Source organism: Lissotriton vulgaris, chromosome 9 (genome assembly GCF_964263255.1).
Source record: "Lissotriton vulgaris chromosome 9, aLisVul1.2, whole genome shotgun sequence".
Lineage (NCBI taxonomy): Eukaryota > Metazoa > Chordata > Amphibia > Caudata > Salamandridae > Lissotriton > Lissotriton vulgaris.
In genome coordinates this window covers 428,430,448-428,446,682 of record NC_141697.1, presented here as the reverse complement: position 1 = coordinate 428,446,682, position 16,235 = coordinate 428,430,448, and positions in this window count along the sequence as shown.

The following is a 16,235-nucleotide window of genomic DNA, read 5'->3' as shown; positions in this document are numbered from 1 at the left end:
GGGCACCCTCCAATTTTAGGAGCAATTGCTAACTTTTAAGCAGACTTCATCAGTGGAATTGTCACCACAATCTCTATGGGTAAGGAAACACCACCAGTGAATTGCCTCCAAATAGCAACCCCTTCAAAATTCAGAGTATTTTCCCTCACTCTCCAGCCCTAAGACTCCAATTTGGGTTGAAGAACTGTATCTTTTGCACCCTTACTCATTTGCGCTCATTATGGTCCTTGCATTCCTTCTATGATTTCACTTTGTTTGTCTACACGTTTATTGACATTTTTTATTTTATTTTTCTATGGTGGCTGCTTTGGTCGATTGTACCCAAAGGTTCTTTATCGTTGCGCCATGTTGTACGTAGCTTCAGATTTCAAGTGAATTCGACATGCTTGATAAGCTGGGGTAAGTACGGAGCGAACCTTTATTTCACCCGCCAGGGGACTGCAAAGTAGAGGAGAAATGAACAATGCTAGTGTTTACAGAGCGTTAGTTAGGTAAAGTGTGATAAGAGTTAGGACATACATGTTTGTTACACACTTATCCCAATTCACAAAGCCAAATGAGTTCATAAATGTACGTAATGAGCGAAATGTCTCGATTTACAAGATCAAGGTGTACACAACGTAATACCAAGCACTCGTATGTCATATTAGCCTCTCTTAATGTAGCCCAATGACAGACTAATATTATGCAGGAGTAAATATCACACTGGGGTGGGTAGCGGGTGGTTAAAGGCATGGTACACCAAGAAAGTTTGTGACTGTCAAAAAATACTTCACCCTTGAAATGGTTAAAATTTGAACTTCGTACACACAAAAGAGGCCTCTGGAGGTTTAATGACCAGCAGGGGGCGACTACCCTCTGAGGTTATATGGCAACACAAAAAAGCACCCCTGGGTCAAAAATGGACGGCACTAAAATGTGAACTTGCAAGAGCTGGATTAAATCTTTTTCCATGGCGGGAAGGGTAACAAACTTCTTGGGGATGCAGTGGGAGGAGTTTCATAGTAGAGTAAAACACAGAAGAAAATAATGGGCTGCCATTGGACAGAGTACAAGTGTATGTATGCATTGCCTACAACAATTAATGTAATGCACAACTTTTTCACATGAAGGAGCCCATGAAATCTGTAACTGAGGCAGATTTCCGGGTGTACCTCTAGAACGATTTGTGAATTTCTATGAATCATGAAAGTATGTTCAGGTATAGGAGGAAGGGATAATTCACAAAAGCACTAGGACTACAGGAGTACTCTTTTATGTACCTATACATGCGTTTGTGAATCAGCCCCAAACCGCCCGACTCCCTATTAGTAAAAATGGAAATGGGGCACACGGTCCTTTCTACTTGTACTAATTGTAAGCTAATGTTCCATGGACATACCCAATTTGGTCCCCTTTTAGACGTTTTGGGGAGTCCAAAAGACCTTTGTGATTAGGCCCCGGAATCAAACCTTTTTTGGAAATAAGCTGATCTAGAACCAAAGGAGAACAAACATCAACGGTCACATATCACCACCCAAAAAAAGACACACACACACACACACACACACACTAAGGGCCTCATTTATGAAAAGTGACGCATTGCTGCGTTAAAACAGCGATATGTCACTTTTCATTGTGCCCTCCTTGCGACATGCTGGATGCGTCATATTTACAGTATGACGCATCATGTCACAAGGAGTTACAGATACGTCAGTATTTCTGACGTATCTGTAGGCGCAAAAATGATGCATTGCTGGAGTGTGTCACAATAAAAGTCACGCAACTGCCTCAATGGGTCATTTCACGTGAGCAAGTCCCATTTCAAATGTGCCAGCGTCAGTCTTACGCCTGCTGTGAGGCAGGCGTACGATATTAACGCATTTGCGTCCTAGAAGGGACGCAGTGAAATCTCATAGATTTCTACAAGGCTTACTTGCATCAGAACGCCCACCCTGCATACATTACACCTGGCGCAGGTATAATGTGGTGCAGGGTTTTTCAAAGTGACCCATCACCCTAGATGCATCACTTTGTAAATAGGACGCAACATGGCGCATTTTTTACACTGCAGGTGCATCACAAAAAGTGACGCACCGGCGGAGCAAAAGTGACGCAAGGGCTCATAAATAAGCCCCGAACTTGGGCCAGAGAAGCCCATGCGGGCATTGAACTACGGCCAGATTCAGCTGCTAGTCCCTGGCTCCTGACAAGGCTCACACATTTGTTGACTATTGTGAAGAAATCTGGCGTCGATACAGCTCGGCAGCAGCTGAGTTTCAGAGGGGAGATCCGATCTCGCCAGTCCCGCTGAAGTCTGCCAACAATGCTAAGAGAGCCGCCCTCACAGCGCAGATCGCATAAATATTTCAAACGCGGCAGCTGTTGCAGGAAACATGTTCATTGTGTACTTCAGTGAACAAGTCTATTTAATGCTTTAGTGAAGACTGCCAAAGCAAACGCAACTGCGAATCGTGTAACACAATCAGGTGCCCTTTAGTCTATTACAGGCGCAGTGTGATCCGTTCATCCAATTAGGTTTCAATTGCTTGATTTAACTTAAAGAGACCATCTAGTGAGTAATATTTTTCCAACCAACCAAATGTTATCAAACAAAGAGCCATTCGGTGACCCTTACTTTTCCTGATTGTTTGTGATTGGGAAAAGGGCCATCTAGTGTTGAGAAAAAACAGTTCTCCTTATTCGGCCCAGCATCACTGACAATCACCAACAAAGGAATAGCTGTCAATAATGCAGCAGGTGCAGTGACAAAAGGACCCTGGGATGGGAATCCACATTGCTGCCCCAAATTAGATCACACTGACATTTTCCCAGATGCCATGCACAACTGTAATTGACTATGATGATGACACGAATTTCTGTCCAAGAGCACTGTGTGATCTATGTACATCAAGAGTGGCGAGCCATGATTTTTATATCTGCAAGTGGTCCAATTGAAGGCTCTCAGAACCTCATCGATAATTCTGACAGAGGGTTCAAATACTTAAATCTAACCATAGAGATAGAGCAGGGCCTATGTCAATGGCAAACGCTACTCATCATATTCTTTTAATGGCTAATCCTAAATGTTATTTGAGGATAAGGGACTCTGGGGCAGATGTATCATTATAGAAGTTTGCGAGTACTTAATAGCGATTTTTAGAGAATCACTATTAAGGACTCACAAAATGCTATGTAGGTAGTTATCGCAATAATATTTGCGATTCCTAAATATTCCTTAATTGCACTGCGCAAATTGCGATTCGCAATTAGGTAATCCCTTCCCATTCATTCCTATGGGCCAAGAGGCCCGTGGGAAGGAATGGGAATTGCATGTGCAATTTGCAAGTACCCAATAGGTACTCGCAAATTGCGCATGCAATATCAAGGATGCAAGAGTTCCAAAAGGACACACTATTGCACCCCTGAAATGTGAGTGTGGGCACATGTGGCGGCAATACATGCCCTAAGGGCATGTATGTGTTCCACATGGCACTTTAAAAAATGCAAAAACGTGTTTTTTCGAGGAAATTGCAAATTACCACCAACTTGAAGTTGGTGGTAATTTGCGATTCCTTACAGCAATATCGCAATTTGCAATGACTACTCCTCCCCTTGAGGCTTGATTTGGGTTTACGACCGTTAGCTGATGAAATAAGCCTGAGACCCATAGCCTTCTGGCGTAGGCTGTGGAGCAGCAATGATCTTGCAGAATACAGGGCGGAACTGTTCGAACTTCTGAATCACCCAAAAGCGCTCAATATCCCCTGGGTCAAAAACATCCAAGTCACTTGCATGGAATTAGGGCTCCCTGATTTATGGACTGAGCCGGCGAATGCCGCACTAAACATCTCTAAAAGGTCCCTGGCTAATGTATATCACGAACACAATTTAGCCAGGGCCCAAGCTACCCAGGCAGAAGGGTCCTTATCCTCCGTGTTTTTGCAAAGCAAGGATCTTTATAGGTTTGAGAAGGTACTGGATCCTATTTCCCCTGTACTTGCCAGAAAGCTGTTTCTCCAATGGAGATACGGCATACTGCCCTTCCGGTCCTTTACAAGCACCTGGTCATCGGCTTCCACCACAAAGCAGTGTCCGGTTTGTGATGCAACGGAGGAAACCGACTTGCATGTGGCTTTCTTCTGCCCAGCCTATAAGGTAGCAAGAAAATACTGGCTCCTCCCGTTGATAAGGAATATGGGTTGCAGGGAATACGCACCAATGTACAGGATTTTAAAATCTGATGTCTCTGGCCCAACTGTTTTTGCATTAACAAAATTTCTTATCAATGTTTGGCATACGCGCAACCGTATTTTAAAGGTGTTGGGTCCTTCTTAAAATTTTTTAGATGCATAGTTTGTATAGTATTTTTAGCACATGCATTCCAATGGTTTTATCCCTTTATGAACTGATTTATCTGTGATTGTATATGTGTATTGTGTATCTTTTATGGCCAAATGGCCGAAATAAAGATTGGAAAATGAAAATGAAAATGAATGACTACTAGAATAGAATTTAGGGAATCGGAAATTGCGATTCTCTAAATGCATGTGCCCGCCTGGATTCTGTCCGGAACGGTTGCTCCCCCACGCTCCCTGCTCGATCTATCTGCAGCCCTTACAGCCCGCAGCTGAAGCCTCTTGCACCCTCGACCTCCCGACTGCACCTGGTATCGTAGCCTCAGACCGCATAGTAGCGCTTTGAAGCTCCCACTCTGGAAGCGCTTTAGAAACCTAATTGTATCATCTGCCTCGCGCTCTGTGCATAGTCGCGCTTTGAAGCTCTCGCTCCTGCAGAGCCTTGAAAACTGCATTATATCATCTGCCTCACGCTCTGTGCTTCTTTCACTAGTCTTATTGCGCTTTGAATATCATTAGCGTGTAGCGCTTAGGAATCCCAACTGTGCTCATTGAATTAGCGCTGTGTATTTTCTCTTTACATCTGTGTTGTGTAACGCTTCCAAGGTTGGTTGCTCTGTGGATAGCGCTTTAAGTGTACACATTGTGCAGGATTTAAGTGCCCTTGATAGCTTGCTGGCGAGCATTGTATTGTGCCTTCGCTGTTTGTTTTCACTTTCATCCCTCCATTTTGTGTTTTGCTCTCCCCTGACCCACCTCTCTGATCCCGCCTCCCTGCTGACCCTCCCACGCTCCGCCCCCTCCACTGTCCATTTATGTCAGATGGTCCCACGCGCTACGGCCTCGCCGAAGGTGCGCCAAAGGTAAGCCCGTCTACGCCCGTCCGCGCCTGGACCGCGCCTAGCGCCAGAGCCCCTGGTCCTCGTAATGCCCACCCCTCCAGCATTACTTACGATGCCACCACCCTCATAGCCCTTAACCCTGGCCGCTCCCCCATCTGCGTCCAAGCCGCTCCTGGACACACCCATGGACCCTTCTCTTGCAACTCCTGCAAGTTCGATGGCACCAAGAACAACTCCTCATCTACGAACACACAACAGATATCCGATCCCAACCACCTACAATGCATCCTGCTCAACACCCGCTCGGTCCACAGACACGCCATTGACCTCTGGAATCTACTCGACACCATCTCTCCGGACATCGCCTTCCTAACAGAAACATGGATGAATGCCTCTTCAGCCCCAGACATCACCATTGCCATCCCGGAAGGCTATAAAATCATCCGTAAGGACCGGACCGACCAAACAGGAGGAGGCATCGCTATCGTCCACAAGAAATCCATCCGCATCTCAACCAGCTCAGACATCAATCTCGCCAACTCTGAACACCTTCACTTCCAGATCCACATCAACCCCAAGACCACACTCAGAGGCACCCTACTTTACAGGCCACCAGGACCCCGCGCACAATTTAGTGAAGACATCACGGACTTCATCACTCCACAGGCGCTCCCCTCCGAGGACTACATCCTTTTGGGAGACCTCAACTTTCACCTTGAAAAGAACAACGACCGCAACACCACCACCCTTTTGGACAACCTCGCAAACCTCGGACTTAAACAACTTGTCACTACCTCCACCACATCGCAGGTCACACACTCGACCCTATCTTCTCCTCCAGCAAACATGTTTCCTTCAGCCACACCACAGCTCTCCTTTGGACTGACCACAGCTGCGTTCACTTCACCTACAACAAGCCCACATCCAACAACCACCCCCAACCCACTCTGCAAAGAAACTGGAACAAAATCACCATCGACCAGATCTCCTCGTCGCTTCTTCAAAAGCCCCCCGCCCACTCCTCAAACTCAGACCAAGCAGCCACCAACCTCACCCTATGGTTATCCAACAGCGCCGACATCCTAGCACCACTGAAAAAACGACAAATCAAACTAGGCAGCAAGAAGGCCTCCTGGTTCAACGATGACCTTAAGAAATCCAAGAAACTCTGTCGCTCCCTCGAGAAGGCCTGGAAAAAAGACCCAACCACCAGCACCAAGGACGCCTTCAAAAACGCCACCCGCATACACCACCAACTAATCCGAAATGCCAAGAAAGCAGCCTTCAAGGACCGTCTAGATAACAACGCCCACAACAGCAAGGAATTATTCAACATCGTCAAGGAATTTACCAACCCCTCAGCCAACTCCAACGACATCACCCCCTCTCAAGCCCTCTGCGACTCCCTAGCCTCATTCTTCCACAACAAAATTGCAGACATTCACAACAGCTTCGACAACCAACCCGGAGACCAACCCACCAAATCCCCTGCAGGACCCCCATCCCCCCTGAACATCCTCAATGACTGGAAGCCAATCTCCACTGAGGACACCATCTGTCTGATGAACTCTATCCACTCAGGATCCCCCACAGACCCTTGCCCTCACCACATCTTTAACAAAGCAGACTCCATTATTGCCCCGCACCTCCGAGACGTCATCAACTGCTCCCTCAACTCCGCAACCTTCCCGGAAAGCTGGAAACATGCCGAACTCAGCGCCCTCCTGAAGAAACCCACAGCTGACCCCACCGAACTCAAAAACTATCGCCCTATCTCACTCCTTCCATTCCCGGCCAAAGTCATCGAGAAAGCTGTCAACAACCAGCTCGCGGCATTCCTCGAAACCAACAAATCCCTCGACTCCTCACAGTCCGGCTTCCGAGCCAAGCACAGCACCGAAACCACCCTCATCGCAGCAACAGACGACATTCGAACTCTACTGGACAATGGAGACACAGTCGCCCTCATCCTCCTCGACCTCTCCGCAGCCTTCGACACAGTCTGCAATAGCACCCTTCTACAGCGCCTCAAAAACATCGGAATCCAAGGAAAAGCACTGGAATGGATCACCTCGTTCCTCTCCGGAAGAACCCAGAGAGTCCGCCTTCCACCATTCAAGTCAGAGGCCACTGAAGTCATCTGCGGCGTACCTCAAGGGTCCTCACTCAGTCCCACCCTCTTCAACGTTTACATGAGCCCCCTCGCGACCATCGCACGCCAACATAACCTCAACATCATCTCCTACGCCGACGACACTCAACTGATCCTATCACTCACCAGAGACCCTAACACGGCCAAAACCAACCTACACGAAGGAATGAAAGAAGTAGCCGAATGGATGAAGCACAGCCGTCTGAAACTGAACTCAGACAAAACAGAAGTCCTCATCTTAGGTTCCTCCCCCTCCGCCTGGGACGACTCTTGGTGGCCAGAGGCCCTTGGAAAAGCACCCATCCCGACGGACCACGCACGGAACCTGGGCGTCATCCTGGATTCCTCACTCGCGATGAACAGACAAGTCAATGCCGTTTCTTCATCTTGCTTCAACATTCTTCGCATGCTCAAAAAAACATTTCGCTGGATCCCTACCGAAAGTAGAAAAACAGTCACCCACGCTCTGGTCACGAGCCGACTGGACTACGGAAACACCCTCTACGCCGGCACCACCGCAAAACTCCAGAAAAAACTACAACGCATCCAGAACGCCTCAGCCAGGCTCATATTAGACATTCCGCGTAAAGAACACATCTCTGATCACCTGAAAAACCTCCACTGGCTCCCCGTCAATAAGAGGATCACTTTCCGGCTCCTAACCCACGCACACAAAGCACTCTACGAAATCGGACCCGAATGCCTCAACACACAACTATCCTTCTACACCCCCTCCCGCCAGCTACGATCCTCCAACCAAGCCCTTGACACTGTACCCCGCATCAACAAAACCACCATGGGAGGTAGATCCTTCTCCTACCTAGCAGCTAAAACTTGGAACTCACTTCCCACTGACCTTCGCCTTACTCAGAACCACCTAGCATTCAGAAAACAACTCAAAACGTGGATATTCGACAAGTAACTCCCCGCCCTTCTTCAAGCCCCTTGAGACCCTCTGGGTATGTAGCGCGCTATATAAATTTTTTGACTTGACTTGTGCAAAATAGGGAACTGCACATTTTGCGAGTCCTTATTTTGCAAGTAGGTTTTTCTTTCCTACATTGCACGCAGCTAAATTGCGATCGTAAGCGCTGAAATTCTGTGAATTTCAGCGTTTGCGATCGTAATTTAGTTTGACATATCTGGCCCTCTGTTTACAATCTTTTCGACTCACTGAAGTTGAAAGTGATGCAAATAAATCCAGGTGAGCTCACATAAAACGTGGTACTTAATTAGAATCTGCTGATATATGTAATGTAGACGGGACTTAGTTCAGCACAAACACATGGAAGCCACAAAGGGGTAATGCGGGGTAGCACCAGTTAACCAACGGTTGACAACTGATTCCTCTGGCACTGCTCTGACAACGCTTAGACATCTTAGAGATGCTGAAGGAAGTGAAAGGAAGTGAAAGTGAGCCATGTTTACATTCTGTAGTTTCCAAACTGTGCCACTACCCTAATTCTTTAATAGGACATAAGGCCAGATGTCTTCGTCGTTGTAAATGCTCAGATTAGGTGTTTGTAACTGTTAAAATGCTTTTTGCTATGTTCTAATCCTATTTTAAAAAGTTTACGAACTCCTAAAATGGGATTCCAAATGGAAACCGATTCAGTATGTAGAAAGGATATTTTGTACAGGGCTCTCCCAAATACTGAATCAGTTTCATATGTTCTAACGTTTTGCTATCAAAATGGTGTTTTAAAACATACACGTTTTACAGACCCCCCAAGTCGGGTGGTAATCCATTTGTAAAGGGAAAATGTCCCTTTAGGACTCCTTTCCCATTGTGATTTTTAAAACAAACAAGCATTTGCAATGCAATCAGTCTCACTATTGTGAAAGTAAGGGTTATTGGTGCTGTAATTTTTTTTTTTTTACTAGAGGTATCTAGAGGACCAAGAATGAGGAATTACCACTTGGATGAGAGACACTGCTGTAGCACTGCCTAGAAGACTTAGAATGAGGAATTACCACTGGGACTATAGAAGCAGCTGCAGCACTGTTTAGAGCAATTAGAATGAGGAATTACAGACTGGACCAGAGAAGCAGCTAGCAGCAGTGCCTAGATGTCTTACAATTTGAATATTACCAACAGGACCAGATGCAGCTGCAGCAGTCTCTAGAGGACTCAGAATGAGGAATTACCAATCATACCAGAGAGGCAGCTAGCAGCACTGTCTAGAGGATTTAGAATGAGGAATTACTGACAGGACCAGAAACACAGCTGCAGGACTGCCTAGAGGATTTAGAATGGGGTAGTTACTGACAGGACCAGAGAAGCAGCTAGCAACACTCTCTAGAGAACTAAGAATGAGGAATTACCTACGGAACCGGAGAAGCAGCTAGCAACACTGCCTAGAGGACCAAGAATGAGGTATTACCATGGGGAACAGAGACACAGCTGCAGCATTACCTAGAGGACTTAAACTGTGGGAATTCTCAACAGCACCAGAAAAGCAGCTGCAGCACTGTCTAGAGAGTTAGAATGAGAAAATACTGATGGGACTAGAGAAGCAGCTAGCAGCAATGTCTAGAGAGTTAGAATGAGAAAATACTGATGGGACTAGAGAAGCAGCTAGCAGCAATGTCTAGAGGACTTAGAATGAGCAATTGCTGGCAGGACCAGAGAAACAGCTAGCAGCACTGTCTATAGGACGTAGAATGAGGAATTGCTGACAGGACTGGAGTAGCAGCTAGCAGCACTGTCAGAAAGACTTAGAAAGCGGAATTACTGCCAGGACCAGAGTCCTCAGAATGAAGAATTACCACTGAGACTAGAGAAGCAGCTGCAGCACTGTGTAGAGGAATTAGAATGAGGAATTACCGACTGGACCAGAGAAGCAGCTAGCAGCACTGCATGGAGGATTTAAAATGTGGGAATTACCGACAGGACCCGAGAAGCAGCTGCAGCACTGTATAGAGGAGTTAGAATGAGGAATTCCAAATCAGACCAGAGAAGCAGCTAGTAGCACTTTCTAGACTCTAGAGGACTTGGAATGAGGAATTACTGACAGAACCAGAGAAGCAGCTGGGTGCACTGCCTAGAGGAATAAGAATGAAGATTTACCATTGGGAACAGAGACAGAGCTGCAGCACTGCCTAGACTAGAGGAATTAAAATATGAGAATTACCAACAGGACCAGAGAAGCAGCTGCAGCTCTGTCTAGAGGACTTAGAATGAGGAATTACCAATGAGACCAGAGAAGTATCTATTAGTACTGTGTATAGGACTTAGAATAAGGAATTACCGATGGGACCAGAGTAGCAGCTAGCAGGTCTGTCTGAAAGACTTAGAAAGAGGAAATATCACTGAGACCTGAGAAGCAGCTGCAGCACTGTGTAGAAGATTTAGAATGAGGAATTACTGATTGGACCAGAGAAGCAGCTAGCAGCACTGTCAAGAGGACTTAGAATGTGCCTAGTGCACCAGGAAACACTGCCCTGTGAGCCTCCCTTGCCAACCACAGTCCTTCATTAGTGGGGAGTTCTACTACAATGCCACATAAGAATTCTTCAGGAGCATGTTTATTAATAGTGCAACAGGTGCAATGGCACTGTGGCCCGGGTTTTTTTTTTGGGGGGGGGGGGCGCTGTACGACCACAAAATTACCATTTTGGACTACACATCCAAGTGGTAGGAGAGGTTAGCTTCCTTGCCTGCGCCAATGCCCATGTGACACTTTCTATGTCACTCAAAATTTCTTATATCACAAACTGAATAAAGAGTCAAGGATTGTATTGTTAGGTCTTTTGATTTCCGGTCGGTAATTGAAGTGCAAAGCACGTGCGCAGGTTCCAGACCCTACTTCTTGCATTTACAAAAAACAGCTAATCGCCTTGGTAGACTATGACTGTTCTTCGACACAGTAACTGTGGACACCGTTTACTGTACATCAGACACCGAAGCCAGATAATGGAAAGTATAAAGCTGATCGCAAAATATGCAATACAGGAATGGGTGGGGTGGGGAGGCTGGTGGGGAACTCAACGCAGGCGGGGGTATGAGTGATGGGGTAAAAAGCAACTACAGAGGCCAGCGAAAGAAACAAGTGGGGGTGGGTAACGAGGGGTGGGGGGCAAGTGAGGGTGGATAAAGGGATGACAAAAAAAGAGTGCAATGAAGTGGCTTGTGCCGGCCGCTTTATAGCGGTTTTTAGGTCTCACCTAGGCAGCGCGCATGCGCTGCTCTGTGAAACTTTTTGTAAGGGGGCTTCAAAATCTGACAACAAGCTTGTGCGTGTGGTTTGTTTTTGGTCAGAGGCTATTGGTCTTTGCGTGCGTCTTTCTAAGAAAGACAGCACGCAATGGGGCAAAGGCGGGTGCATGTCCCGCTTTTGCGTTGCCCACGGCCTAATGCTATCGGTTACCCTCACAGGCACCATCTGTTTTGAAATATTGTGCCCAGAAGCGTGCATGATAATTCAAAGCAGATGTCTTTCTGTGTCGCGCGCATGCTTGTTTTCATTCGGAAAGTGATACTTCTGGAATTCCCGGGGGTGACTGCTGTAGTCTGTTTCTATGTACAGCAGACCTTTGCCTAAGAGCATATTTACAACAAGGGGTGGTGAGGGACAGAGTCTCTGAATTAAGCAGAAAGCTCTCACCCAGTCAAGAGATCCGGGCTAGATCCAACACCGTTTTTTAGCTCACTGCACCATCCCAGTTTCAGAACCTGGCTGTATGCAAATTAGTCTGTTCCTGTCCCAGTGCATGATGGGAACAGGGCAAACCAAACTACAAAAGCCAATTCTTACACTGGGAAGGAAACAAGCTCCCGGGGACCGGTTTCTGGCATTACAGCCGTCTTCGGCCCGGTTTGCTTGAATCCTGATGGTGCAATGAGCAAGGGTCTCACATCTGAGAATACCCTTCCACGCTTAGGGTGGACAAAAATATTTACAACAAGGGGTGGTGAGGGACAGAGTCTCTGAATTAAGCAGAAAGCTCTCACCCAGTCAAGAGATCCGGGCTAGATCCAACACCGTTTTTTAGCTCACTGCACCATCCCAGTTTCAGAACCTGGCTGTATGCAAATTAGTCTGTTCCTGTCCCAGTGCATGATGGGAACAGGGCAAACCAAACTACAAAAGCCAATTCTTACACTGGGAAGGAAACAAGCTCCCGGGGACCGGTTTCTGGCATTACAGCCGTCTTCGGCCCGGTTTGCTTGAATCCTGATGGTGCAATGAGCAAGGGTCTCACATCTGAGAATACCCTTCCACGCTTAGGGTGGACAAAAATATTTACAACAAGGGGTGGTGAGGGACAGAGTCTCTGAATTAAGCAGAAAGCTCTCACCCAGTCAAGAGATCCGGGCTAGATCCAACACCGTTTTTTAGCTCACTGCACCATCCCAGTTTCAGAACCTGGCTGTATGCAAATTAGTCTGTTCCTGTCCCAGTGCATGATGGGAACAGGGCAAACCAAACTACAAAAGCCAATTCTTACACTGGGAAGGAAACAAGCTCCCGGGGACCGGTTTCTGGCATTACAGCCGTCTTCGGCCCGGTTTGCTTGAATCCTGATGGTGCAATGAGCAAGGGTCTCACATCTGAGAATACCCTTCCACACTTAGGGTGGACAAAAATATTTACAACAAGGGGTGGTGAGGAACAGAGTCTCTGAATTAAGCAGAAAGCTCTCACCCAGTCAAGAGATCCGGGCTAGATCCAACACCATTTTTTAGCTCACTGCACCATCCCAGTTTCAGAACCTGGCTGTATGCAAATTAGTCTGTTCCTGTCCCAGTGCATGATGGGAACAGGGCAAACCAAACTACAAAAGCCAATTCTTACACTGGGAAGGAAACAAGCTCCCGGGGACCGGTTTCTGGCATTACAGCCGTCTTCGGCCCGGTTTGCTTGAATCCTGATGGTGCAATGAGCAAGGGTCTCACATCTGAGAATACCCTTCCACGCTTAGGGTGGACAAAAATATTTACAACAAGGGGTGGTGAGGGACAGAGTCTCTGAATTAAGCAGAAAGCTCTCACCCAGTCAAGAGATCCGGGCTAGATCCAACACCGTTTTTTAGCTCACTGCACAATCCCAGTTTCAGAACCTGGCTGTATGCAAATTAGTCCCATGATGCACTGGGCCAGGGACAGACTGATTTGCATATAGCCAGATTCTGAGCTGGGATGGGGCAGTGAGATAAATAACGGTGATGGGTCAAGCCCTGATCTTTGGACTGGGTAAGAGTGGTCTGCTCAATTCAGACACTCTGTTCATCACCACCCCCTTTTGTAAATCGATTTTGGCCACTATAGGTGTGGCAGGGTATACTCAGACATGAGTCCCTTTCTCACTGCTCCATCAGGATTCAAGCAAGCCGGGCCGAAGAGGCTGAAATGCCAGAAACCGGTCCCCGGTAGCTTGTCTCCTTTCTGGTAAAGAATTGGCTTGGTAGTTTAGTCTGCCCTGTTCCCATGATGCACTGGGCCAGGGACAGACTGATTTGCATATAGCCAGATTCTGAGCTGGGATGGGGCAGTGAGATAAATAACGGTGATGGGTCAAGCCCTGATCTTTGGACTGGGTAAGAGTGGTCTGCTCAATTCAGACACTCTGTTCATCACCACCCCCTTTTGTAAATCGATTTTGGCCACTATAGGTGTGGCAGGGTATACTCAGACATGAGTCCCTTTCTCACTGCTCCATCAGGATTCAAGCAAGCCGGGCCGAAGAGGCTGAAATGCCAGAAACCGGTCCCCGGTAGCTTGTCTCCTTTCTGGTAAAGAATTGGCTTGGTAGTTTAGTCTGCCCTGTTCCCATGATGCACTGGGCCAGGGACAGACTGATTTGCATATAGCCAGATTCTGAGCTGGGATGGGGCAGTGAGATAAATAACGGTGATGGGTCAAGCCCTGATCTTTGGACTGGGTAAGAGTGGTCTGCTCAATTCAGACACTCTGTTCATCACCACCCCCTTTTGTAAATCGATTTTGGCCACTATAGGTGTGGCAGGGTATACTCAGACATGAGTCCCTTTCTCACTGCTCCATCAGGATTCAAGCAAGCCGGGCCGAAGAGGCTGAAATGCCAGAAACCGGTCCCCGGTAGCTTGTCTCCTTTCTGGTAAAGAATTGGCTTGGTAGTTTAGTCTGCCCTGTTCCCATGATGCACTGGGCCAGGGACAGACTGATTTGCATATAGCCAGATTCTGAGCTGGGATGGGGCAGTGAGATAAATAACGGTGATGGGTCAAGCCCTGATCTTTGGACTGGGTAAGAGTGGTCTGCTCAATTCAGACACTCTGTTCATCACCACCCCCTTTTGTAAATAGATTTTGGCCACTATAGGTGTGGCAGGGTATACTCAGACATGAGTCCCTTTCTCACTGCTCCATCAGGATTCAAGCAAGCCGGGCCGAAGAGGCTGAAATGCCAGAAACCGGTCCCCGGTAGCTTGTCTCCTTTCTGGTAAAGAATTGGCTTGGTAGTTTAGTCTGCCCTGTTCCCATGATGCACTGGGCCAGGGACAGACTGATTTGCATATAGCCAGATTCTGAGCTGGGATGGGGCAGTGAGATAAATAACGGTGATGGGTCAAGCCCTGATCTTTGGACTGGGTAAGAGTGGTCTGCTCAATTCAGACACTCTGTTCATCACCACCCCCTTTTGTAAATCGATTTTGGCCACTATAGGTGTGGCAGGGTATACTCAGACATGAGTCCCTTTCTCACTGCTCCATCAGGATTCAAGCAAGCCGGGCCGAAGAGGCTGAAATGCCAGAAACCGGTCCCCGGTAGCTTGTCTCCTTTCTGGTAAAGAATTGGCTTGGTAGTTTAGTCTGCCCTGTTCCCATGATGCACTGGGCCAGGGACAGACTGATTTGCATATAGCCAGATTCTGAGCTGGGATGGGGCAGTGAGATAAATAACGGTGATGGGTCAAGCCCTGATCTTTGGACTGGGTAAGAGTGGTCTGCTCAATTCAGACACTCTGTTCATCACCACCCCCTTTTGTAAATCGATTTTGGCCACTATAGGTGTGGCAGGGTATACTCAGACATGAGTCCCTTTCTCACTGCTCCATCAGGATTCAAGCAAGCCGGGCCGAAGAGGCTGAAATGCCAGAAACCGGTCCCCGGTAGCTTCTCTCCTTTCTGGTAAAGAATTGGCTTGGTAGTTTAGTCTGCCCTGTTCCCATGATGCACTGGGCCAGGGACAGACTGATTTGCATATAGCCAGATTCTGAGCTGGGATGGGGCAGTGAGATAAATAACGGTGATGGGTCAAGCCCTGATCTTTGGACTGGGTAAGAGTGGTCTGCTCAATTCAGACACTCTGTTCATCACCACCCCCTTTTGTAAATCGATTTTGGCCACTATAGGTGTGGCAGGGTATACTCAGACATGAGTCCCTTTCTCACTGCTCCATCAGGATTCAAGCAAGCCGGGCCGAAGAGGCTGAAATGCCAGAAACCGGTCCCCGGTAGCTTGTCTCCTTTCTGGTAAAGAATTGGCTTGGTAGTTTAGTCTGCCCTGTTCCCATGATGCACTGGGCCAGGGACAGACTGATTTGCATATAGCCAGATTCTGAGCTGGGATGGGGCAGTGAGATAAATAACGGTGATGGGTCAAGCCCTGATCTTTGGACTGGGTAAGAGTGGTCTGCTCAATTCAGACACTCTGTTCATCACCACCCCCTTTTGTAAATCGATTTTGGCCACTATAGGTGTGGCAGGGTATACTCAGACATGAGTCCCTTTCTCACTGCTCCATCAGGATTCAAGCAAGCCGGGCCGAAGAGGCTGAAATGCCAGAAACCGGTCCCCGGTAGCTTGTCTCCTTTCTGGTAAAGAATTGGCTTGGTAGTTTAGTCTGCCCTGTTCCCATGATGCACTGGGCCAGGGACAGACTGATTTGCATATAGCCAGATTCTGAGCTGGGATGGGGCAGT